The 27,637-nt window shown below is 40.7% G+C and overlaps 1 protein-coding gene across 1 annotated transcript in view; it reads right to left on the bottom strand.

Moving 5' to 3' along the window:
• TRPC7 (transient receptor potential cation channel subfamily C member 7) overlaps positions 1–27,637 on the bottom strand; it is a 141,605-nt gene that overhangs the window by 95,061 nt on the left and 18,907 nt on the right. The window lies entirely within an intron of this gene.

Genomic DNA, 27,637 nt, shown 5'->3' on the forward strand with positions numbered 1-27,637 from the left:
GACCAGTTGCGGGGGGGGGGGGGGAACCAGGCCTGCAGGGGAGGGCAGTTGGGGGGGACCAGGCCTTCAGGGGAGGGCAGTTAGGGGCAATCAGGCTGGCAGGGGAGCAGTTAGGCATCAATCAGGCTGTCAGGGGAGTGGTTAGGGGGTGATCAGACTGGCAGGCAGAAGTGGTTAGGGGCAATCAGGCCTACCAGGATCGGGCCTAAATGGGCAGTCAGACATCCCTCGAGGGGTCCCATATTGGAGAGTGTGCAGGCTGGGCTGAGGGACACTCCCCCCTCCCCCCGTGCACGAATTTCGTGTACCAGGCCTCTAGTATTTAATATTTTTCAACTGTGGTTGATCACAGGTAACTGAAACCATGGAAACTGAAGTCACAGATAAGAGGGCACTACTATATTAGTCACTTATCTCTGGGTCACTCTCACCTTCTCTGAAGAGTTTAGATCCTGTCTCACTGTCACTCTTCCCAAAATTACTACTGTTGTTAATTTTGGTGGTTTTAATATCTAGGAAAATAACCCTCCCATTACCCTACTTTCTCATTTACTTGATATCTTTTCTAATGACTTATTCTCAACTCTAACGCTACTATTCACTCTCTTAGTTATTTCTAATATATCCATGACCCTAACATCAGATCTCTCTCTCTCTCTCTCTCTCTCTCTCTCTCTCTCTCTCTCTTCCTCTTCCTCTTCCTCTTCCTCTTCCTCTTTCTCTCTCTCTCTCTGGATAAAAGACTGACTCTGGTTGAGTCTAACTGCTTCTGCCTCTGCACAATAAATGTGGCAGGAAAACATACAACTGCACTGATAGGCATGCTGTAAATTCACTGTCTACAATGTTAGGTGGGCTTGAGTGTTCCTGGGCAATTTACTCTCCCTCTCTCCTAAACAAGCATTTCATACCTTCCCCTCTCCTCAGTCTTCTAGCACCTCCTCCCTCCCCTAACTCTTAGACAAGGACCTTTCCTTTTCTACTTGGAAAATAAAGTCATCAGAAGAGAATGACACATGCTTACACCATCACACATCCTACCTTCATGCGTCTATATTCATGGACTCTGTTTTCCTTTTTCTTACTGTGGATGAACTGCACCAACTCCTTTCTAGGGTCAGCTCATCTACTTGTGTGCTGGATATCATTCCTATGCCTACTCAAGGACGTGGCTCCTGCAATCTTCTTGTTTCTTTTCTACATTGTAAGTTTCTCCCTTTCCCTACTAGCTTAGTATGCAAACATGCTGCTGTTCTCTTGTATTAAAATGGAATTTCTCTTGATCCCAATTCCCTTTCCAACCATTACTCTACTTTTCTGTTCCATTTTATAGAAAACTAGAGGCCTGGTGCACAACATTTGTGTACTGGGGGGTGGAGATCCCTCAGCTCAGCCTGCACCCTCTTGCAGTCTGGGACACCTCAGGGGATGTCTGTCTGACAGTAGACAGACATCCCCCAAGGGGTCCTTAGTGCTGCACAGAGGTGGGAGACGCTCCCACCACCGCTGCTGCGCTCGCTAGCTGTGAGCCCAGCTTCTGGCCGAGTGGCGCTTCCCCTGTGGGAGCGCACTGACCACTAGGGGGCAGCTCCTGCATTAAGCATCTGCCCCCTGGTGGTCAGTGTGCATCATAGTGACGGGTCATTCCGCTGTTAGGTAGATTTGCATATTAGGGTTTTATTATATAGGATTCCTTAATTGAGTTGTCAACACTGAGTATTTCCAGTTGCCCTCCTTGTAATGTTTCTTATTCCATTTAATAAGACTTTCCCATCTATACCCACTGCCTCCACTGAGACTGAGCTTATCAGTCACAAGTGACTTTCATGTTGCTAAATCCAATGGTTGATACAAGTTCTTTACCTGACTTCCAGCATATCATACTCTTCTGTGTTTTTCTTCCTGAATGACTACTTTTTGCATTTGTTTTGATTCATTCTCATATCTCTGATGTCTTAATTTTGGAATGCCCAAAAATGTGCCCAATCCTTTGAATTCCATTTTTATCTGTTTACACTAATTGCCTTAGTAGTCTTATCGAAGATCTATATGTTGATGACTCCAAAATTTATATCTTTAGTCCAGCATTTTTTTCCTGAACTCAGCTCATATAGCTAATTTCCAACTTGATATTTCCTGTTGGATGCTAAATGAGCTTTTCAGACTTAATCAAACTAATTCTGGATCTTGTCTGCACCACCTCACTTAGTTTTCCCTACAGTTTTAGTTGTCCAGGGCAAAAAAAATCTTGGATTTATCCTTGATGATTCCATTACTCTCATATCCAACATATAATTCAATAGCAAGTCCTGCTATCTCTAATATACACTGAGTGGCCAGATTATTATGATCTCTGAACACATAATAATCTGGCCACTCAGTGTATATTCTATATAGTAAAAGGATAATATGCAAATTGTCCCCTCGACCAGGAGTTTACCAAGCAGGCAGGTCGGCCAACCGCCCATGTCCCCTCCCCCTGGCCAGACTGGTCAGACTCCACCCATGAACGAATTCATGCACCGGGCCTCTAGAGGATTATTATGCATTTAGAGATCATAATAATATGGCCACTCAGTGTATATATACTAGAGGATTTGTGCACTGATGGGGTCCCTCAGCCTGGCCTGTGGGGATCAGGCAGAAACCGGCAGTCCGACATCCCCCAAGGGGTCCCAGGGTGCATGAGAGGGTGCTCTGCAAAGTTGCGGTTGCTTGGCAGCTCCTGCATTGAGCGTCTGCCCCCTGGTGGTCAGTGCACGTCATAGCTACCAGCTGGTTGGCCAGTTGGCTGGTCACTTAGCCTTTTATATATATACACACACACACTATATATTTGTATATATTTTCACCAATTCTGTTCTTTTTACCTTGGTCCAAACCATTGTCATCTCTTACTTCAACTAATCCAAGAGACTCCTAACTGTCCTCCCTGATTCTGTCCTGGTCCTCTATAGTGTATTCTCCATATATAAGTTAGAGGAATATTTAGCAAATGGAGTTAGATCATGGCACTACTATGCTCAAACTCTCCAGGGGCTTCCCATCCACTTAGAGTAAAGGTAGAGTCATTATACTGCTGTCTAAAGACATTATCTAGCCCAGTGGTCGGCAAACTCATTAGTCAATGGAGCCAAATATCACCAGTACAACGATTGAAATTTCTTTTGAGAGCCAAATTTTTTAAACTTAAACTTCTTCTAATGCCACTTCTTCAAAATGGACTTGCCCAGGCCGTGGTACTTTGTGGACGAGCCACACTCAAGGAGCCAAAGAGCCGCATGTGGCTCACGAGTCGCAGTTTGCTGACCACGGGTCTAGCCTCTCCATTCTCTCTGATTTTATTTCCTGTGGCCTTCTTCCTCCCTCAGTCTACTCCAGCCACTCTGACTCCCTCCTATTCTTCAAACACACTTGGCAAAGACCATGTCTTTGTACTGGTTATTCTCTATGCTTGGAATGCTATTTCCCAGGTATCTACATGAACAACTTTCTCAACTCCTTCAAATCTTTGCTCAAATGTAACTTTCAAGTTTTTTAATATTCTACCATTTTTTCTTGTGCTCTGCTCAACACAGATGTTAATAGAGATTCTTTGATTTTCAACTGCTGCAGAATTTCTTCCCTTTCCTTTTGGTCCATAAATTACAATCTCATTTATTATTGAGATGAATCTCTGGCTCCAAATGATATGTTGATATTTTTGAATTTGTGCTGCTGAAGCTATTGTTTTGATAACATAAATTTTAAGAAATTATTAGTTTGCTTGACTTTAGTTAAGATCCCCAACTCTCAAACATTTTCAAAGCTACTGTCAAACTTAAATTAGAAAAGAGGGAGAAGCTTATTATTCTCATTGGTCAAAAGTTAAAATTAATTTTTCAGATGGATGCTGTGGAGACACCCACACAATACAAGATAATTAACACTCAGTCCTCAGACCTTAGAAATTAGATTCAAAAGGAGTGTGGGCCTCCAATCCATTCCCCCTTTTCTCCCTTCAGAGACCCAGTTATGGAGAAGGAATGTTCATTGAAAGCTCCAATTGAAGTACAAAGGGAGATAAATTACATGCTGTCAGCCTGGGAAGTTTTGACATTCAGGTTCAGTTTAAGAAATAATTACAATAACAGTTTACAATAAAAGTGTTCTGAGTATTCCAATATTTCCTTAATTGGTCACAATTATCCTTTAAAGCTGGTAGTATTATTATTCCTAAATAATATGAGGACTGAGAATTGACCACTAGATTTAGCAATTTGGAGGTCATTGGTCACCTTGATGGGAGCACATATGGGAGAGTGGAAGCATGACTGGTGAGGATTAGAGAACTGGAAGATAGAGAATTGGAGCCAGTTACATAGATAACTCTTTTGAGGAGCTTTATTGCAAAAGAGGGCAGAGAAATGGTAAGTAACAGATTAGACAAGTGTTTGGTTTTATTCCCCTCTCACTGCCTCCTTCCTTCCCTCCCTCCCTGCCTTCTTTCTTCTGATGGGGTAGAAGCCACATAGTTTATATGTTGATGGGAATTTTTTATCAGTGGATAATTTTGTTGGTCCTTGTGTATGATATCAGCAGATTATTATATTAATCCAGCAAGTAGTTAAATAGCATATGACAGACAGTTTGATTCTATATACGTAGGAATGAATTTGTGATAGAACCATATGTGGTTTACCTATAGTAGGAGGAAGTTCAACTATGTGGTGAAGAAGCTAGCATTGGTGGTGGGGTTTTAGACATTTTCTTTCTATTGCTCAGTTTTTTTTTTTTCAGTGAAATAGGAAGAAAAGTTATCAGTTGAGAGTAAAAATTGGAGAGGAGGTGATAGAAGTTTGAAGAGAGGTCTGAAATAGTTTTAGGAGAATTTTAAGAGTGAATGGATTAGGAAGACAGGGTATGTTTGCTGGAGAACAATAACAACCCATTTGAAGGTTCAAGGTCAGAAATTTAAAATGAAACTAGCTGCTCTGGCCAGTGTGACTCAGTTGGTGGGAGCATCATCCTGTATACCTAAATGTTGCCTATTTGATCCCCGGTTGGGACACGTGCAGGAGCCAACCGATAGATTTTTCTCTCCCACAACGTGTTTTTTTCTCTCTGTTCATTTCCCTCTCTCAATAAACAAACAAACAAACAAACAAATAAATAAGACTAGCCAAAATGGTTGATGTTTTCTAACACATTCATGATGCTGGCATGGAAACGTAGAGAATTAGATTTTACCAGGATTGTATTTTTGTCAAAGAATACACCATATCAAGAGAAGGGCAGAGGAATTGAGCTGTATGTGATGAAGATTATAATGATAGTCCATGGAATTGAGGCTGGTATGGAGAGAGTCAGGACTTCTAAGGGAGAAGGAAAGTGGAAAGATGGTTAGAAAAAAAAGATCCAATCATATGTTGTCCATAAGAAACCCACTTTAAACATAAAGTTGGCAATTTCTTACAAAACTAAACATACTATTACTGTTACTACACGATCCAACAAATCATGATACTTGGATTTACCCAAAGGAGTAAAAAACTATGTCCTTGGTATTTACCCAAAGAAGAAAACTATGTCCACACAAAAACCTGCACATAGATGTTAATATAAGCTTTATTCATAATTGTCAGAACTTAGAAGCAACCAAGACGTCCTTTAGTACGATAAACAAACTGTGGACAAGTAAACTGTGGTACATCCAGACAGTGGAATATTGTTCAGTGATAAAAAGTAATGGGCTATCAAGCCAAGGAAAAATATGGAAGAAACTTAAATGTATATTACTAAGTGAAATAAGCCAATCTGGAAAGGCTACATACTATATGGTTTCAACGATATGACATTCTGGAAAGGGCAAAACTATGGGAGGCAGTAAAAAGATCAGAGGTTGCCAGGGGTTAGTGGGAAAGGAGTAATGAATAAGTGGATACAGAGGATTTTTAGGGCAGCAAAACTATTGTGTATGATACTATAATGGTCGATAATGTTTGTCCAAACCCATAAACAACAAGAGTGAACCCCGATATAAATAGGGACTTTGGGTGATAATGATGTGTCAGTGTAGGTTCATCAGCTACTCTCTGGGGGGATGTTGATTATGGGGAGGCTGTGCACATGTGTGAGTTGGGGGTATATGGTAACTCTGTACCTTCTGCTGAATACTGGTGTGAACCGAAAACTTCTCTAAAAAGAGGTCAGGTTAGTGATTTGGAAGGTAGATCCTAAGGCGAGGGGGGGGGGGAGGGAGGGCGGGAAGCAAGATTGACAAAGTTAGGGTATGAGAGGGAGATGGAAAGTTTGAGCAAGTAGTCAGGGAGTAGTATGAGGTGTGATGCCTAGAGTTTGCATTGATCATGACAGTTGTAGACTCATATAGACTTGTGGTGACTAAAGTAGACCACTGAAGGAGATGAGTTCATTAAGTTGAGGCAAAGTGTTAAAAGGATGATCTATCTATGTATATATTAGAGTGCCAAGAATTTAAATATCAGGGACCAAAACCATGGAGAAATGACAGAGTGACCCATTGTTGCAGGCTGCAATGATGAGGGTTAATGGGTAATATACTCTGATGAAATACGATTTAAAGCTGAAGTGCTTTTAGGGAGGTGAAAGAGAGAAAGGTTTGGAAGTACTTAGGAACAGCAAGAGAAATACACCTCATTCCCATCTGAGTGATATGGGGACTATGGGAGCAAAACAAGGCTCGCTTGAAAGGGCTGCTGGGAAGTTTGTTCTTCAGGGAACTAGTCTTTAGGAAAAGCAATAAGGTGATGCATTTTTAAGAGGAGGGGCAGTGATGGAGCTTTAACTGAGGAGGAACTATGATTTTCAGATGGTGAAGTGGGAGGCATCTGGAGATGAAGAAAGGAGGTATGAGGATGGAGGGGGATAGGAGGAGTCTTATAGAGAATGGATTTTAGGTTCTGAAGGGTGACTTGGGAGACAAATGGTGATGACATAAAAAGGGATTAGGGCACTTAAATTGTATGTAAGGAGTCAGTGAGGCAAAGCACGGTGCTAGGCATGTAGGTCATGCTCAATATCTTTTAGTTAAGAAAAGAATTTAGAGCCACATCCTGCCCTCCAGTACTCCCTTCTGCATGTCCCTCTACTCAGTTGATGGATGACAAAAGGGAATATTAAGATTTTACACACATGGCTGAGTTTTTATTAATTGTAACTGGAATCACTGAAATAATTAGTGGATGTCAAATGCTGGGTAAAAACCTGAGCCTAGTGTTCATTATGGCAGATGTAAATTGAAAAGCTTCAATCCATGTTTTGTCTTTCATGCATATACTTGTTTCATTAACCTTTAATAATCCCGTATCAATAAGCCCATACCCTGAATTATCATAAAAGGCAAATATCCCTCAGCATTTTTTAGTTTAGTGCATGAGTCAGATAGCAGCATTTCTCACCTGGCCTTTCCCAGGGGATTTAGACAGCCCCTCTGTCCTCAGAATCCAGGGTTCTACCCCAAAGGTGGGGTGGGATAGGGCTGGCTCTTCGCTCCATGACATCTCAAAGGCCCAACTCTTTAATGCTGCCACAGGCTGCCCACTGCCACATTGAGTTTATTATTTGCTCTCTGCAGGAGGCCTTTCTTTTTTCATCCCAAACTTCCTGCACCTCCCTATGGGGGTCTCTGTCCTAAGTGTTTCAGAATTTGGGAAAGATGATATTATGTGAGCCAATGGTGATTTTACAAGTTTTCAGCACAGGCCTGATCAGTCTTTACATGAGAAGGATACTGGGTGGTTAGTGCTTGGGCTCTAGAATCAGAGTATTTGAGTTCAAATCCCAGCTCTGCTTCATACTGGCTGTGTGGTTTTGAGTGTACAATTTAATCTCTCTGTGTGTTCTAATCTGTATAATGGGGATGATGATGCTACTTACTTAATAGGGTTGTTGCAAGGAGTAACTAAATGAGATAACCCATCTCACTCACTTAACACAATATATAACAAGTATTAGCCAATGTTATACTGGTTGCTTATATGTATATTAGTAGAGGGTATAAACATGGAAAATGTCTCTGTTTTGGGGTGTGGGTCTTCAAGTGTCTTTCTAACAAAGCCAATTCAGTGCTCATTGGGTTCAGTTCTACAGCTTCACCCTGCATCATCCCTCAGGTGGAAGGTGCAGGCAGCACAGCAGGGCAGAAACTTGGAGCTTGGGCTGGGAGCAGAGTCCTTGGGAATTCACGGTGCAGGTGCAGGCCCCTGAGTACAGGGCCTGAATCTGCAGGTGACTGCACTGCCTTTCTTAGCCAGGGAGTGCTGACAGTACTGTGCTGTCTTGATACTTTGATTTCCACCGTGCTTTTTGGTTTACTTTATTGGCAGTTACTGACATTATAACGGGCTCCTTAATCCATCACCATGACATTGTGAAATCCCAGAAGTAGTGGATTGTTCTGCTTGTTGATTTTATAACAAGTCCTCTCTGATGGATTCAGAGGCTTGTCTAAGGAGGATAGAGGCTGTCTTTCAAGGAAACAGAAGAGCAACTCAAGTATTTTATTCCCTAGCTCAGCAAGTATATTTGAGCACCTACTGTGTACCAGGCACTGGGGATACAGACTTAAATAAAGCATAGTTTTTAATCCTTGAGGAACTCAGGGTCTTTCTAGAGAGAATAAGGAGTAACCAGGTAAGGCCCATAAGTGACATAAGTGCCTTGGGACATGCCAGGCCACCCAAATACAGATATGGGGGACTTTCAAGAGGCGGTGGAGTATAAATTGAGACCTGAGGATGAGTAAAGCTAGCAGGGGCGAGGCAGGTGTGGGAGGAGAGGAAACAGGGAATGAACATTCTAAAAAGAAGTATTGGTAAGGGCAAAGGCCCAGAGAGGAGAGAACAGTCACCAACATGTGGACCCATATAGTTACTAACTACTTTAACCATAATGTAGTTATGTGCATAGGTCATGAACATTATCCAATGTTTTACATAAATTCTCACTATTACATGAATTCTCACTATTACATGTGGTTATGCATCCAGAGAGAAATTAATATATATTCTCTGTACATCCTTATCCAGATTAAAGATGCTGCTTGGTTCTCTCTTGCTGAGCTCCCAGGAGAGCCTCTCCTCAGTTTTTTGCTTTTTCTGCTGGTACCACAGGGAACCAAGATTGGAAGGCAGGTCTGCCTATGTGAGCCTTGCCTCATCCCCACACCTCTCTGGAAGGCTCCAGGGCTTTCTTCCCTCTTTCTTATTGTTCTCCCCTTCTGTTTACCTATCTCTGTCTCTGCCTCTGTCTCTCTTTCTCCCTCTCTCTCATATACGACTACTCTGTCATCCATAGGTCAGTGTGAGTCAATGAAAAATGAAACAGGAATGGTTGCTGCCCTCATGGAACTGATAGACCAGAGGAAAAGATAGAAGGTCCTACAGCTCCATGATGATTGCTTCAAGCTGCAACTCAGAAAATCAATCAGGCTGTATGAATTGAAAGAGAAAGAAGGACCCTCAGGAAGCTCCATGGTTCAATTACATAGAAGCAGGCCCACCTTTGCCCTGCCTTCCTGCCCTGCCCCCACATGGGGTTAGCCTAAGCATTTTTTTATTGGTTTCTGTACCCATTAGAATGGGAGACAATATTAAAACATAGACTTTCATAGTTACTACTACTATTGGTTATCATTTATTGAATACTTACTATTTGCCAGGCCCAGGGCTAAATGCTTTATACATTTAGCTCATTGAGTTCTCATGACAAAACTAGGAAGTAGATACTATCATCATTCCTCTTGTATAAACAGGGACTGAGGCCCAATGGCAGCTGCGATTTGAACTTGGGTATGGCTAACTTTAAATTAAGTTAAATAAATTTATTTATTTATTTATTTATTTGTTTGTTTGTTTGTTTGTTTGTAATCCTCACCCGAGGATATTTTTAGAGTGAGTGGAAGAGAGAGGGAAAGACAGAAATATTGATGTGAGAGAAACACATAGATTGGTTGCTTCCTGCACAAGCCCCGACCAGGGCCTGGGCTGGGGAGGAGCCTGCAACTGAAGTACATGCCCTTGACTGAAATCGAACCCTGGACCCTTTGGTCCGCAGGCCGATGCTCTATCCACTGAGCCAAACTGGTGAGGGTTCCAAATTTTATAATCCTAACTCTGGGAAGTACTCATCTGATAAAAATATCAATTTCCCTGGTAAGTGCTCAAAAACCCTAAGCACCACCCTGAAGGGGCAGCTTCAGAGTCCTTCTTGGTGAAGAGGAAGAGAGAGATGAGGCCTGTTGGTAAGAGGCAGAGGTGCTGAAACTGAAAGGCAATACCCCACATCTACACTCAGGAGAAAGCCAGGGAAGTGAGGCTGGCTGAACTCAGACCCGCACTGAGTTTGACCTGCACGCAACAAGTTACCAGCAGGTGTGCTGGCAATCAAAGTGTCAGAGTGGAAGTCATTCTATTTCTCCCAAGGCTCTAAGCCTCTTATCAAAGGGCCAGTCTGTCTATTCCCCTACACCCTTTTTGTTCTTATGACTCCCATCAGGGGGTCATCATTTTCTATTCTATAACATTCCCCTGCCTCATCCAGGATCACTATCCTTATGTAAGAAGTCAGGGGAATGGGAGGGAAGCCAAGGGTTTGCAGTTACTTCCCTGCAGAGGCTGGGGACCTTGCAGCTTATTCTGCAGATACAGATAAATTAAGCGTGGCGGGATGAGGTGGCATTGTGTGTACCAGCTGAATTCCAAAGGGGACAGCATGGTGACTGCTGTTCATGGTGCACTGCTTTTAGCAAGCATTTTGGGGTCTGTTTGTTCTGGTGGAGCTGAAGCATACAGTATAGCTGCAGAGGAGTGCTGAATGCTGAATTAATAACACCCTATTCTTGGATCCTTTCAAAACTTTGATCCACAAGCACACCTAAGCCACTTTGGTCCATGGATTGGCTTGTGGAACAACTCATGTGTTCATTGATCATTACTTCATTAAGCAACAAAGATAAGTAAAGATCTGTCATGTGCTGAGCTCTGTGCTAGGGCCTTGAAGAAACAATGAAGAGGGAGGCAGGCATGATTGCTGCTCTCCTGGAGCTGGCAGACCAGAGGGAATGGTAGACAAGAGGTCCTACTGAAAAGTGTAATGAGGAACTCTCCTTTTTGTGCAAATTAGACTGAATTTCTTTACATCCAATCTCATAGCAATTTCTGGGAAAACATTTCTTTCAAATAAATACCAGTTGGTAAGCAGCACAAATAGTATGAGCCTATTAGCTTGAAAGCTTGAGCGCTTTCCAATAATTCCCCTTAAAAGGATGTTCCACTCAGTTCAAAATGAGCTTATTGAACCTTGTGTGTTCTAGAAGCTGTGCCCAGCACTGGAGATGCAAGGAGTGAGATGTGGTCACTGCCCACTATGGGGGAGACATCACATAACCCCATGGTCAGCAAAACGTGGCTCGCGAGCCACATGCAGCTCTTTGGTCCCTTGAGTGTGGCTCTTCCACAGTCTATTTTGAAGAAGTGGCATTAGAAGAAGTTTAAGTTTAAAAAATTTGGCTCTCAAAGAAATTTCAGTCGTACTGTTGATATTTGGCTCTGTTGACTAATGAGTTTGCTGACCACTGACATAACCCAACTGTGTGAATAGTATGTGGCAGTGCTAGTCATTCATTCAATAAATAGTCATTGAGTGCCTGCTCCTGCCAGGCACTGTTCTCAATCTTTGAGATATAGCCATAACCAAAACAGTCAGAAGCTTATGCAGATTGCTGTTTTTTTAAATAGAAGGTTAGGCAGGAACTCCCTGAGGACATGATTTTGGATAGTGAGTTGAAGGTGGTGAAAGAGGGAGCTAAGAAGGTTTTTAAAGTGGGAGAATGTCATGGTGTGATTGGCACATTGGTGGACAGGGGAATATTGTGGCCTGGATGTGGAGTCAGAGCGGGAGCTGTTGTAATCATCTGGCCAAGTACAGTGGTGGTAGAGATGCAGGGATAGAAATGGATTAGGGAAGTAAGTTTTAATACCAACACCATTTAAGGTACAGAGAGAAAGTCAGAGCTCAGTATGTGGCATGCTTGGGACATCAAACACTGGAAGGAAATTCCCTGACATGTTAACATCTGATGGCTTACAGATAATTTTTCTTATACACAAATTCATTTTCTACATTGCCAATAAAATCACAAAACATTTTTGAGTGTTATGATGTCTAAACCTGCTTGTTTTCCTTTGGACCAAGTTTGCTGAACCCTTAAATCTCAATGTTGGAGAAGGTTATCACCCATCATGCTGTCTTGGCCAGGGCTGCAGTCTTCTCTGCTTGATGTTTGATAACTTTGTTGGTTTTTAAAAATATATCAAATGAAAATAAGATTGAAAAAGGTTCAGAGCTATTGTGACCTATTTTTCTTATTTGCATTAACTGTATATTATGAAAACATTTCAGAGAAACTCTAATTTAGACTTGGCATCACCAGATATCATACCTTTCCAGAGGATATGTCATGACTCACCTCATTATGGATTTAGAATAGTAAATGTTCATGAGACAAGTTTGAAGAGTACTTATAGAACAACATATGTATAGAAGTAATTTTTTAAAATTTTCTCATGATCACTAAAAATGCTAGTAAGAGACTAGATGGCAAAGTAGCAATTAGAAAAATGTAGAGCCCTGATTATTATAAAACAAAATCCAGAGTTAGGCAAATCAGAACAGTAGTGCCCCTTTCCATGGGGGATCATTTCTAAAATCCCCAATGGATGCCTGAAGCCCTGGATGGTACTGAACCCCATATATACTGCGTGGTTTTTTTTTTTTTTTTTTTTTACTACACATACATACCTATGATAAAGTTTAATTTATAATCAGACACAGTAAGAGATTAACAAAAATAACTAATAAAATAGAACAATTAAGACAATATGCTGTGATAAAGTTATGTAAATTTGGTCTCTCCCTCTCAAAGTATTTTATTGTATTGTACTCACTTTTTCACTCAAAGGAAGAACTTTACAGCTTCTCTTTGGCATATCTGAATGCCAGCATCACTAGTTTTGTGCTTTGGGGCCATTATTAAGTAAAATAAAGTTTATAGGAGCACAATCTCTGTGATATAGCAACAGTTGGTCCCATAACTGAGATGGCTGCTAACGGACTAATGGGCAGATAGTGTATACAGTGTGGATATACTGGGAAAAGGGATTCACCTTCTGGGCAAGAGAGAGCTGATAGTTCGCAATTTCATCATGCTACTCAGAATGGTGATCAATCTAAAATTTATGAATTGTTTATTTCTGGAATTTTCCATTTATTGTTTTCAGACCATGGTTGACTGTGGGTGACTGCTGAAAGTGAATTTGCGGATAAGGGGGAATATACTTATGATTTATCAGAATGCTCCATTATTTCCACTTTGGTGCCTCTGTCCATTATGTTCCCAAGCCTGGACTGATGCTCCTCTTTGCCTCCTCTAAGAAACCCTACCCCTTCCTCAGATCAGCTTGAAGGTAACTCCAGAATGACTTATGTCCCTGGGGAAATGCACTGTTCATGCTCTGGAACCCCACAGCATTTTGTTCTTAGGGTCCAATAGCCCTGTCAAAGTGCTGTCTGTATTTTTGACATTTTCATAATTAACTAATTATTTGTATATTGCAGCCCAGGACATGCCACATTATAGGTCTTAATAAATTTACATAAAATCACTTAGTACATATACTCTGATTTAAGAATTTTATTTGTAGGAGGCTGAGGAGCAAGTAAGTGCTGGAATATGGCTATCGGGGAATTGATGTAGGAACAGCAAGGAGGATATACTGGACTCTAAGAGTTGTCTCGAAGCCAAAGCTGACTGATGGAGGCTCATTATATTGTGCATAGACAACTACAGTAAGTTTCTAAAAGTTTCAGAAGACATGAGTAAAAAATAAGTGATTACATTTAAATAAGTTCAAATGTAATCAGGAAAATCAGATTCTAGCTTCTTGCCTAAAGTAATTTATCAGTGCATGACTGAATAACACTTGGAAGTAGGACTCTATGTGCCTATTTTGTAAATATGAAAAAAATACTGAGGCTTTGAGATGATTTCATCTATATATCTCCAAAGCTTCCACTGTTACCTATCTGCTGATGATACCCAGGTTTTTACCTCTAACCCCAACCTGTATCCTAAGGAGCTGATTTAAATATTCATCTGCCAAGTGGCCATCTACACTGGTAAGTCCTGCACACAGAAGGAAGACTACTCTTTGCTGATTAATCATTTAACCACTCTAGTCTCTTCTTCATCTGTAAAACGGGAATAATAATCATTTTGTAAATCTCAGCTTAGATGTTGTTTATCAAAGTGCTCAATAGAAATGAAGAGCAAAAAGGGCTAATACATAGGAACTCATTTAAACATTACTAGTCTAAGCACCCGGCTTAATGAATGAGGAAGAGAGGAGCTGCAGAGCAGTGAGTGACTGGGCCAAGGTCACCTGACAGTTCATGGTGGAGCCTGGTCTCCTCACTCAGTGCCTTTCCTTCTGCTTTGGGAGCCCCACCTATCAAGGCCCCATCCTAGCATTGCCTGTAAAGGTCTTTAGGATGCCAAGTCACCGGTGACATATGCCATATCTTCGGGAGAGTGAGATGTAAGGCTCCAAGCTATTTGGTTTCCTCAAACTATCTCTCATGATTACCATGAGAACACTCATCAAATATTTCCTTTAGGGCAGGGGTGGGGAACGTCAGGTCCCCGAGCCACATAAGGCCCTTGAAATCATTTGGTCTGGTCCTGCCCAGGGCATTAGAGGTGAGTTAATTAAATGTTTGACTAAATATAGCAGGCTAATTTTTAAGCTGATATTTTTTTGTATGGCTCCTGAACGATGTTATAAATATCCCAAAGGCCCTTGGGAAAAAAAAAAAAAGGTTTGCCACCCTGCTTTAGGTGAAGAAAATATCCAACTCTCTTTGATGTCTGATTTCTAAATTGGTAATCTGAGATGAGATGCCATTGGGGGTGGGGTGGGATTCTTGCTCTTACCTTTTTTTTAGCTGAAGTAAAACATTTTTTTTCCTTTTCCTGCACATTTCCTGGAGCTCATCTCCATATTTATGTTAAAATACCAGTTTTAAGCACATAAAACATCAAGGTTCTGGTATGCTGTGGGAAGGTATTGGGTGAATACTTTGGAGTACAAACCTTAAGCAAAATCAATACTTACCAGAGAAGATGGTCATCAGAAAGATTCTTGGGCCACTGGTTTCAAAGTATGTAAGAGAAGCTGGAAAGAACTATACACTAAATAGGCAATACCCTGGTCTTCATCATCCAATAGGTCAGCAACTGCATTAGGTTCATAAGAATAAAATCATGAGCTCTGCCTAACTGCATCCAAACAACTGTATTGTTAGTAAATGTAAAGTGTGTTTTGTTTCTAGGATGTGAGTGTGTGTGTGTGTGTGTGTGTGTGTGTGTGTGAGAGAGAGAGAGAAGAGAGAGAGAGAGAGAGAGAGAGAGAGAGAGAATGAGATAAGTCATTTCAGTATGACCCTTCTTAATTTTCAAAGCTTTTAACCATCAGTAATTAGCAAACCTGTCTGGAGCCCAGAATAACAAGTCATTATTATTAATTTCATACTGTAGGTATGAGCAATAGAGAGGTCATAATAATATGAAAGATAATCATGCTACTAAGCATTTGGAAAGTCCTTTTCTGTTTGAGAAGTGATAGTATTTAGAAAACTTTAGCTTCAATCATTCTTATGTCACTGTAATTTTAGGACTAGATATAGAACTTTAGTTTTCTTATTTTTCCTGGGTCTTACATCATACTTCCCATACTGTGATCAGAGCCCACACTCTCCAACTCCTGCGGACCTCCTGGGGTCTATAAGAGTGCAGATTGTACTATACCACCTGGTCTGTTTTGTGGAGAGCTGACGGATTAGTTCATGGCCTCCTATTGTTCAGGCAATACATGTTTTAAAAGGAAGCCTGTACCAGGATATTCAGTGTTTATTGCAAGTTTCTTATCCTTATACTGCGACTGTTTGTCATGATAGGCACTGATTACATATTTTAGAAATTGGAGAAGAAGGAGGGAGACACTTAATCCTATATAATAAAAGGCTAATATGCAAATCAACTGAATGACAGAATGACCGGTTGCTATGACGCACCATGACCACCAAGAGGCAGACACTCAATGCAGGATCTGCCCCCTGGTGGTCAGTGTGATCCCACAGGGGGAGCACCGCTCAGCTAGAAGCCAGGCTCACAGCTGGCGGTTGGACAGTTGGCAGGGAGTGGACCCAAGCCATCAGTCGGACATCCCCCAAGGGCTTCCAGACTGTGAGAGGGTGCAGGCCAGGCTGTGGGGACCCCGCTCCAACCCCCAGTGTATGAATTTCATGCACTAGGCCTCTAGTTCATTCATAACAAGTGAAGTTTCTGAATGATGGATATTTTTTTCACTTTGCAATCAGGTACAGTTCTGTCAGTTTTCTTGATTAGTGTTAAATGGAACTCTATCTTGGATCTAGGAGATGCAATGGCATTTGACGACTTATAATTATGTGCTTGAAGGGTAGCAGAATATGCCACCCCCAAATATGCTACTTTGGTGTAAGGATTATATTGAGCTGAAGGCAATTAAGAAGAAGTAGGTACAAGAAAAGCTCTCTGCCCTCCCCGTTTGTCTAAAAGCCGGACATATATTTATTTGTAAGGGTGTCCTCCCTTCCCTCTCTACCAAGGACAAAACAACTTTAGACCCTTATCAGCCCAGAGACAGCACTGGAAGCATCAATATAACAAACCTGGCTAAAACTAGTCCTCATCTACCATTAGTTTCCCTATAGACTTACCGTCCCACAATTTTATACCTCTAGAAGCTCCAAGTCCTTATCCTTTGCATTGTCACTTCTCTAAAACTGAATTTTAAGATGCTATAGAAAGTCCTCACTATCACTTTGAGTTACTCATTTCTGAGTTCTCCCATCTGTTGTGCTATGCACATGTTAATAAACTTCTGTTTTTCTTTTTCCTTGTTAATCTGTCTTTTGCCTGTCTAGTTTATAGTGCTCTAGCTGGAGAAACTAGGAGGGTAAAGGGAAAACAATTTTCCCCCTCCCCTACAGCCTAATAGAGGAAGAAAAGAACCATGACTTTTTATCATTATACAACCTAAAAACCAAACACTAAAATAGTACAAAGCTATGAACTCAGAAGGGTGGAGAGAAATCATTTTTCCTTCCCTACATGGGCCTGTCTGTATCTCCCTGGCCAAGGACTCAGATGTCCTTTTTCACATGGCCCTTCCTCAGCCCTTGGGGCCCACTCTCACCCTATACTGGGCCACAGGGGTTGTTTGGAACTCAGTGATGAATTGTCAGAGATTTAGTTTTATTTATTTATTTATTTATTTATTTATTTATTTATTTATACACGTAGGGACTCTTGATTCATCAGAATGGCATAAAGAATATTTTAAACTAAAACTTTCTGAATAAACAGCAGCTAAACTTGTTTACTTCTTTTAAAACTTTTTAGCAGAGCCTCCCAAAAATATAGCCACCATAAATCTGCTGTGGGTGAGAGGGTGGAGATGGGTGTTATAGCAAGAAAAGACACTGACCCCTCGCACCCAGGTGAGAACATCACAAACTCTCATGCTTTCCATTTGTTTCCCCAAAAGTCTGTGTGTCTCCTAACAGTCCTTTTTTCCCCCTTAGAAACTGTTTTCTCCCCTCTCTTTCCCCACTAAATTGGTATGTAAACCCTTGCTTTTATTGTTCAGGTAGCTACTTCTTTTAGGTACTTTTATATGCATATGAATAAGCTCTCTCTTTTCTCCTGTTAATCACAGCACCCTCTTTCCCCAAGCTTGCAACCTAAAATGTCCTAGCAACACAGGACACTGAAAATTTCCAGAAACTGTTAGTTATAAAGTGTTGACCTCACATGAAGGAAGTGCCAAAGTTACAATATTTAATGAGAAAACCAGGATTCCAGATTGTTTATATAGTCTTGTTACATTGCATAGAACAAATCTATGCACAGAAAAATATCACTGGACCTCCATACCTGGTAATAAATAGGTCATAAAACAGAGTCTTAGGAATAAAACTTGGAGGAACGGGTAGAGAAATAGTCACTGGGATACTGGGCTGGAATAGAAATTCCAGAAGCAGAAACCTGTCTATTTGGGAATTGGTGTGTGATAGAGGTGGCATCATAGGCTAGTGGGGGAAAATTAGATTATCTAATAATGGTGCTAGGAAACTAACTCATGGAGCAAAGCAAAAATCTGACACAAACTCACCCTATATACAAAAGTGTTGGGGAGGGGGGAAGAGATCAACCAAAGGACTCGTATGCATGCATATAAGCACAACCAATTGACAGAAGACTCTGGGGTGGGGTGGGATGAGGGCACGCGACAGGGAGTAGGGGAAGCTTGGGGAAGGTCAATGGGGGAAAAAAAGGAGACATATGTACTACTATGTGTAATACTTTAAACAATAAAATAAAATTTAAAAAAGTAAACTCCAATTGTACTATAGACTTAAAAAGATGGAAAAGGACAAGAACCATATGATTTCACACTTTTGTGGGATATAAAACAGAAAGCAGCAAACATAACAACAAAAAACACCCTTATAGATACAAATACAGGGGAAGTGGGGGAGAGGCAAGGTTGAGGAAAAGGGGGTCAAATATACGATGACAGAAGGAGATTTGACTTTGGGTAGAGAGCACGCAATAGAGTATACAGATGATGATGCACTTGAAACTTACATAATCTTATTAATCAATGTCACCCCAATAAATTTGGTAAAATAAAATAAAAGTAAATGGTATATCTCAGAAGGCAATAGAAGAAAAATTAGGTGTAATATAGGATAGTATCTTTGTGACATTGGGTGGGGAAGGATTTCTTATTAAAACTAAATGCACAAAATCTCTCAAAAATAAGGGTTTTTTTTTGTTCAACAAAAGGTTCCATGTACATATCTAACAGAGCAGTGATAGACTGGGAGAAGATATTTGCAATACCCGAAGTAAAGAAGAAACTAGTAATTAGAATATATGAGGAACTCATGAAAGAAAATGTAAAAATACCCCCAAATAGAAAGGTCTGTTGAAAAGTGGGTGAAGGATAATAGGAAGAGGCAAGTCACAAAAAAGAGAAACCCATGTGGCTGAACAATATATGAAGCACCCAGCTTCATTAGCAATTAGAGAAATGCAAATTAAACTCACTTTGCATTCTTCACACTGGCAAACATTAGAAAGCAGGGTAATACCTAGAGCTGGCAGCACATGGCATACCAAAGCCCCAAGGGCAGGTGTCTGGGGCATCAGTGGTGCTGAGTGGAATGAGCCATGAGCAGACCTTATGGGTCTATAGCACACGGATGCTAAATGAGGATTGGAAGCAGGGACAGGATGTTCTTTGCGGCATTATTTGTGGTAACAAGAAATTAGAGGCAGTCTAGGTATCTATTACTATGGGAATGAGAAAGTGAGAGGTTGCAGATACAGATAATGGAATTTCGGCCTCAGACAGAAGCAATGAACTAGGTTTATATACAGCAATTTGGAGAGACTAAAAAACTTGGTAATGAGTGAATGAGTAAGAAAGATCACAGTTTTATTTTATGATCCCTTTTATGTAATTTATCAACACACACACACACACACACACACACACACACACACACACACATCAGGAATGTATGTTTTCCTTGGTCTCTATTAGAGTGTAAGTTCTGTGAGGCAGAGGTTACAGGACTTTGATGGTCTCTGGGTGTTCCAACCTCTAGAGCTTTTCACATAGTAGGTTCAAAAGAAATATTTCTTGAATAATACATGTAGACATACATACATATAAACACACTACATATACATATTTACTTATGCATATGTGTGTGTGTGCGTGCACATTTTTGAGGTGTGGGAGAATCGGTACTTGGGAGGGGCAGTTCCCCAATTCTAAATTTCCCCCATTTCTTCTGTCAGTTACCTCCCACCCCGTACCCACCAGCTTTCCCAAGCACCATATGCACAAATGCACAGAATTCCAATTTCTCTGTCTCCACTTGTGCCTTGGTCAATAGAAAAGCATCAGCAGCCTCTTCCTTTCCTCCAGACTGACTCCTACTTTTAGGACTGTCTCTAGCTTCCCAGAATAACTGACCTCTAGCTTTCTATCCTGCCCTGCTGTGAGGTTCAGCTAAATTAGTGGTCTCATTCTTCCCCAATTCATCTCAACTTGGTACTTTCCCATGGTATTGGGTTGTATAGTATCCCCTGAAAACTCACATCCTTCCTGGAACTTCAGTATGGGACCTTACTTGGAAATAGTGTATTTCAGGTGTAATTAGGTAGAATGAAGTCCTTCTGGAGTAGTTGGCTCTTAATCCAAAATGACTGCTGTTTATAAGAATGTCTGTATAAGAAGAGGATAAAGGCCACAGATACAAACAGTGAGATCACTGTGTGACAACAGAGAAAGAGATTGGAGTGATGTGTCTTCAAGTTAAGGATCACCATGGCAGCTAGGAAAAGACAAGGAAGGATCCTTCTCTAGAGCCTTCAGAGAGAGCTTGGCCCTGATACCTTGGTATTGGACTTCTGGCCTCTAGCACTATGAGAGTAAGTTTCTATTCCAAAGCTTTGGAGGAAGAAGGAGAGGTCTAGTCCATACCTTTATGCTAAAACCTGCTCCAGGTGAGTCAAAATCGGAGGTAAAATTTAGCCACTTTCCTCTACTTTAATGAAAATTTTACTGGATTCATGCAGCAAACAGAGAGAGAAAGATGTCCTTAGAATCTGGAAAATATAGTAGAAATGTCAAAATCCAATGGAATCCTTCTTATTCTGGGATTGTTACTACTAAACCCGCTTTACAGGACCTCTGTGCTGGTGGTGCTTTGCAACAAACAGTTTGCCCAGACCTGGGGAATGGGTTTCTCCACCTCTACAGGAACCTTGTCTGATTGTGCTGTTACTCTGATTGTGATGAATCACCTACTGGTTGGGATGTGCTGGTCCTTCCGCACTCAGGTGCCACTCATCCCCTTCCTGGGTGGACCTCCCCTTCCTATAGTGGTCATCCAACTCCTTTCAGTATGTCCCCTCCAATCAATTTCTATAGTAGATAAAGTGGATTTTTCCAAACTGCAGATATGAATCACTCCCTTACCTGATGAAACCTTCAAATGGCTCTCCATTCACCCTAAAATGAAATCCATCTTTTTACTATAGCTGCCAATGGCAAAGTCATGTCTGAAGTGTTCTTCAACACCTCTATTACCTGCCACCTCTCCTTTTTACTCCTTGCAATGGGGAGCTACTCACAATTCTCTAATAGGCCTCTCTTTCCCCTCTCTGCACTGAGATATTTCATGTGTTATTTCTACACCTAGAACCATTTCCCCATTCCATGCTGTCTGTTTATCTCTTTCATACCCTCAGGTTTTCTTTAAACACTATCTCCTCTTTAAACACATGCACATGTATATGTGTGCGTGTGTGTACACAAACGCAGTCAGCTGTCCATTAAGTCAGCTCTTTTAAAATTGCCCTTTTACTACTTAGCACGATTTGAAAAGCTGTGTTTGTTTGTGTGGTTGTATGAAAAATGCTGATCTTTTCCACTAGACTAGAAGGTCCTGAGGGCAAGAACTTTATTTTGTTTATCATTTCATCCCAACATTCAACCCAGAGCCTGGCTCATACTAGAGAGCTAATGATGCTGAATTATCAGGTAGCTCTGTAATGAGGGCTCATCCAGTTCTGATATTCTGCAAGTCTACAGCCCATCTCCCATTCCACCTTCCTGGCATATTTTCCATATTAATCTGAAGGTGAATTTGCTAGTAAAACACATGCCTTCATGTTGATGGTGTGTGCAGCACCCTTGATTAATGCCACTATACTGTAAGTAATTTATTTAGCATTGTAACTTTTTTCAGAGATAAGTCCTGTATTTTCCTCATTTCCATTTGATTTAATTTGTGCTACTTCTCATTGACTAATATTTTCTAAGAACTCTTTATATTTTCTCCATATCTCTGATATTTCATCATGATAGTTATACTTGTATAGGAAATTATTTTTTCTCAAAATTTTTGTGTGTGTAGTGATGAATCTTTTTCATGGAGATATTGTTTAAAAAGTAATCGCTCTGTGTTTCACAGGAGCTGTGCCTGCCCATTTTCTTTTCTCTCCTCTGCTCCTCAATCTTCCTGCCCATGCTGCTTCTTTCACAATACTTAGCAGCACTCCAGGCTTGCTCGGTTTCACTGGTCTGCATTTTCCAATTGAAAATATTCCCTCGCCCTGTTTTTAGCCACAGAGCTTACATGTACAGCCCATATTATCTCTTGCTCTGAAAAGATGTCTTGGTGGGCAAGGAGGGAAGTTTACCAAAATCAGGAAGACCTTTTGAATAGAAGAAATGCTGACACTTAAGTTGTGTTGGGAGGAAAAGTTGTGGCACTGAAAATCCAGTGGGCTTTGGGGAACAAAAAAGGATCCTCACTGAGTTTTGTGTGTATGTTGTGGGGGAGTGTCAGGTTCTCTGCAAAGTTTTATATTGTTCCATCTCATTTAATGCTCATCAGTACCCTGTGAGGTCATTATTCGTTAAGTCACTCACCAACTCATTTAATGACTGAGCTAATATTAGGTATTGAATACCTAATATGTGCCAGGACTTTCTTGAGGTTAAGTGGGATGAGACATGGAAAGCTCTTAACAACTGGGTGAACCATGATGTCACAGAGATTACGGTAAGAGCAAGAGTTTGGGTGAGGAAAATAAGCATCCATTCTGGCCTCTTACAATTCTAATACCTACCCGCTTACCGCTTTTCTGATAAGAAAACTAACTTCCACCGGATTCTCTGAGATTGCATGGTTGCCAGGGGATGACTCTGGGACTGGTGGAAACCTGGTCAGTTAGATTCTAGAGCCAAGTTTTTTGTGCTCTATTCCAAAGCCTTGAGGAAATGAAGCATGGCTGCCCTGGGTGCTCACCAGAGCCTGTCAACTGCCCTTGTCCTCACTGAGCAAAGTGGCCTCCTTTACCACTTAAATACCTGTCACCCAGTGGACACTGGCTTATACTCTTGGCATGAACCCCAGAAGAGGAAAATCATTTGACTTTAGGCATTAGTTATGACCCAGTGAAAAATTGTCATTAAAGGACAGATTAACTCTTTTTCTGTTATTATTTATTAATGAAGGTTCTGGCGTAAGTGCTCCTCTAGACATTTAGGTAGAAAAGTAGAAAAAGATAAAGCTAACATGACAGAGGTCACCTCTGTTTCTTCTCCTGAGATAAGCCAGTCCCCAGATCTTACTCTCAGATATAAAAGCTGATGATCCTGGCCACAGTGTGGACTCTTAACTGGCATGCATGCTCTTAACCTCACCTTACTTATACATGCTTAGTGGGGGGCCATCCCATCATAGCTCATCACCTAACATATGTCATCTTTCTCTTTCTGCTTCTGCTCTGCATTACCAGGTACTCCAGCAGAGCTTGAATGACCCCGTCAGATCACTGAGGGTATTGGGGATGGCATATTAGTGAGTGCTTTGAGGAGTTTTCTGCCAGTCTCTTAAATAACAACTGCGTTTAAGACCTGCAGCCTCCACAGTTTAAAAAACATTTTCCCAATGGAAAAGGAAACCATTTTCAAGTCATTTCGTGTATGTTAAGCAGGCATTTGTTTATACTACCAGTCAAGATTTCAAACTTCAAGTAAATATATTTTCCTAGGATTTCAAACTTCAAGTAAATATATTTCCCTAGAGTGTTGGTCTATAAAATTTAAAAATTCTAAAAATATTCAAAGCATGTGAGAAATAGGTACAAACACAGATTCCCCTGGAGGCAATGGGCTCGTTCAGCCTTTGGCTCTGCCTCAGGCCCAGGGTGGGCCTTTCCTCAGGCTTCCTGGCTCCTGGCTCCCTCCACAAGGGCAGAGTTCAGATGTGCTCTGATCTGTCTCTACCACAGTACAGTCACTTCTCCTCTTTTCTCCCTCTTCTTCGCTTTTCCATTTTGATAAAATTTGCAAGTAGGTTACAAACTGTCATCTCAACATCTTTAACTTCCACAATGAGATCTCACTAGAGATCATAATCATAGCACTTGGTAAATTGGTCTGATTTGTCATTATTTGCATTTTTAATTTGTGGTATTTTAGGCACACTGACTTTTTTATTGGCATTAAAATGGCAACACAAACATTTTCTATTTTTCATAATGCATGTGGTTAGCAGCCATTGACAAATAGAAAATTCATCAACACTTTGAGCAAGATAGGTTACAGGTCTATCTTTCTGCCCCCTCTTCTTCCCCTCTGTGCTCTGTAAAGATAAATTGCATGTGACTGCAGCACAGTCAGCAGCTTCCTTGCTGATGTTTTGTCAGCAGGAAATGCTTTCTCAGTTGTAGTTTTGTTATTATTCAGAATGATCAAATCTTAAATAACTACAGTGAAGTGTTTGTTGGGCTTCCACAGTTCCCTGACTTGGGAACAAGGGATACTTTTCAATTTAAGCAAAAGATGAGAGAGCATAGGGATCCCTCCAATCCCCATCCTGCTTCTTCCTTCCAAAGCCTTAAATCTCATTCTACAATATTCTCTTGTCCTTTCCTCCCCTTCCCCTCTCCCCACCTGTATTGCTATTGTCATAACTCTGAATTGGAAGAAAGATTTAATGCCTGTAATCTTTTCAAAACAATAGCTCCACTAATAAACAACATACATAGACAGAATGCCAAGTAATTTGGGAAGACACCAACAAAATAAAGTGAACCCTGAGCAATTTTATCAGAAAGATGACCAATAAAGAAAACCAAGCGGACTCATTCAAGAGAAATGTAGAGAGAGACCTTATTATGTTCTTGGTGGCAGAAGCTGTAACTCAACTGAGGTAGACCAAGTCCTATTTTTTACCATGCTACTGCAGGTGCCTCTACACAGAGAGCAGAACCTATTACAGCAGTGAAACACCTCTGAGTAGTCCATTCCATGCTGGATTTCCCCTTCTTTGTCTCCTAATACATAGATAAACCAATCAACCAAAATGTCATTGTGGCTAGTGCTCTCAGACTCCACATGGTAGATATTGTGGGCAAGACCAAGAAGACACTCAGCACCCTCCAGAGTTTAGTGATCATTGGCACCACACAGTGCAGTTAATAATTGACCTTTAGTTATTTAATGTGGTTTGCTTTTATCCCTTCAGCTACCTTATAACCTTTAGAGCTTCCCCATTTCACCATGTTTCTCAAATACCTCTATTAAATCCATATATGCAGGAAGAGTTTAAACCAGTGATGGCGAACCTATGACACGCGTGTCAGCACTGACACGCGTAGCCATTTCTGATGACACGGGGCCGCTGGGGCGGCCACATGCAGAGGATGAAACATTTGCTGCTCCTGAGGATGAAACATTTGCGAAATAATGTTTTTTCCTCAAAGTGACACACTACCCGAGTTATGCTCAGTTTTTTGGCGAAGTTTGACACATCAAGCTCAAAAGGTTTCCCATCACTGGTTTAAACCATAGAAATAGTAATCATTTGCTTCATTAGTTGAAATGATTATTCTTTTAGCATTTTCTTCATTAAATATTTATGGAATGCTTACTAGATTACTGGGCACCATTCAAGATATTAGGAAGGCCTCAATGACCACGTTGAGTTTTAATATTTTTCTAGACCCAAGGAGATTAGAGGGACATAAGAAAATCCTTGAACAGCTGTATCATTTCCACACTAAAAATAATGGTTTTCTAGCAGGCATCTGACGCCAGCTACAATTTATTGGAGACCTTGACATTAGCTGTATTTCTTGCTAATAACTGGACTATTCTGGTGGTAAATTAAAATGACTCCAAAAACAATAGCCTCAGCAACTGAATCAGGTTTTCATGCACAGTGTTAGTCAGGAGAGTCACTCCCAGAATGTGTGTTTTAAAGGCTCTGAAGGATGACATGACATCTCCATCGAGAATCTGATAGCTGTGCTGTACCCTGTGTCATCTCTGTAACACATGGCTACAGTCAGTAATGTGTAGTTCCCTTAAGGCAGAACAGACTCCAAAAGAGTGCACTGTACAACACATGCATTTACTTTTTACTCTTTTATTACAATTTTACTTCCCTCTTGCTAAGCTGTACTCTTCTCCGAGAAGATTTATAATGTCAGGAATGCACATGCAAGGATAGTTTAATAAGTGATACAGTTCTGACGGAACACTTATGTTAATTTGTGATACACCCTTTGTCAACAACCTGAAAGACATTTCAAATAAAGGGGGATGTTAATAGCTAGTGAATGTGTATTTATGTGAACTCTTATCTGCTTAAATCATTACATTTGTCATCATGTTAGTCGGTTCTTAATTGTCTATAATTTTTATAATTTACTTTTTAAATAAAAATACCATAATAAATGCTTTTAGTAAACTTCCAATTCTAGATATTATATATACACTAAAATATGTCGGACTTTGCATTTTATTAAAAGGAAAAAATAGCCCAGATGTAACTGCAAATGTTAGTCTAGCATAATTTTATTTAGAATGGCTGGCATGCTCCCAGATTTCAGATAAGTAGAGAGTTGTGCCATTAGTCAGATAATCGAATTAAGAAAACATTTTTTTCCTTGAATTGTTGTTTTCTTTGCCAGAAATATCTAAATTAATTGGCTTAGCCATTTTTTTTCTACATGATGTATATGCAGATTTAGTCTGAAGCCCAGGGTACAGAAAAATTCCACCAGGTTTCCTTGGGACATCATTAGCTTTATTGCTGGTAGGTGGAGTTTATTGTATAGAAACAAGGAAAGGAGAGGCTGTAGTTACATCTCTTGTGAACTTCTTTGGGTAATCTCTACATCTACATCCACCAATTTTTCTAGATAAGGCTATGTACAAGGCAGGAGTAGGGAAGTGTCTTCAATTTAGTAGATGGGTCAAAGATGGGAGGACAGATGGAATAAAACTAGTTAATTATAATATTCTTCTTCTATTCACAATTTTTGGTGCCCTGCACTTCCTGGTTCTTTTGTCCCTGATTGTGGGTGATCCCACTCCTACAGAGAGGCTTCCATGGCCTCATGCATGCAAAGATAAATTGTCCCCCTCTTTAGTCGCAGTGCCTCACACTCTAAATCTTCTAATTCACCTTACCTGCCAGCCAAGTAAATTCCCAAAACTCTAGCTTTCATCATTTTAGTACATACCCTAATCACAAACTTCCAGTGGCTCTCCATTTCCTGCAGGATAACACCCAGGATAGCCCTCATATAAATTGAGGATAATTGGTCCTGGCTGGATGTCTCAGTTGGTTGGAGCATCATCTCATACACCAAAAAGGTTGTGGGTTCAATTTTCGGTCAGGACACACATACCTAGGTTGCGGGTTTGATTCCAAGTCTCTCTCTCTCCCCCCTTCCTCTCTCAAATCAATAATAATAAAAAGACATATCTTTGAGTAAGGATTAAAATGAGGATAATAATGGTATCCATATAAATGATTGTTGAAGGGATTAAACAACATCATATTAAGTCACTTAGTCTTTGGCACACAGTAAGTGCTCACCAAATAGTTTGCTTTTAATTATTACTAAATA

This window comes from Eptesicus fuscus, chromosome 6, assembly GCF_027574615.1.
Source record: "Eptesicus fuscus isolate TK198812 chromosome 6, DD_ASM_mEF_20220401, whole genome shotgun sequence".
NCBI classification, from domain to species: Eukaryota; Metazoa; Chordata; class Mammalia; order Chiroptera; family Vespertilionidae; genus Eptesicus; species Eptesicus fuscus.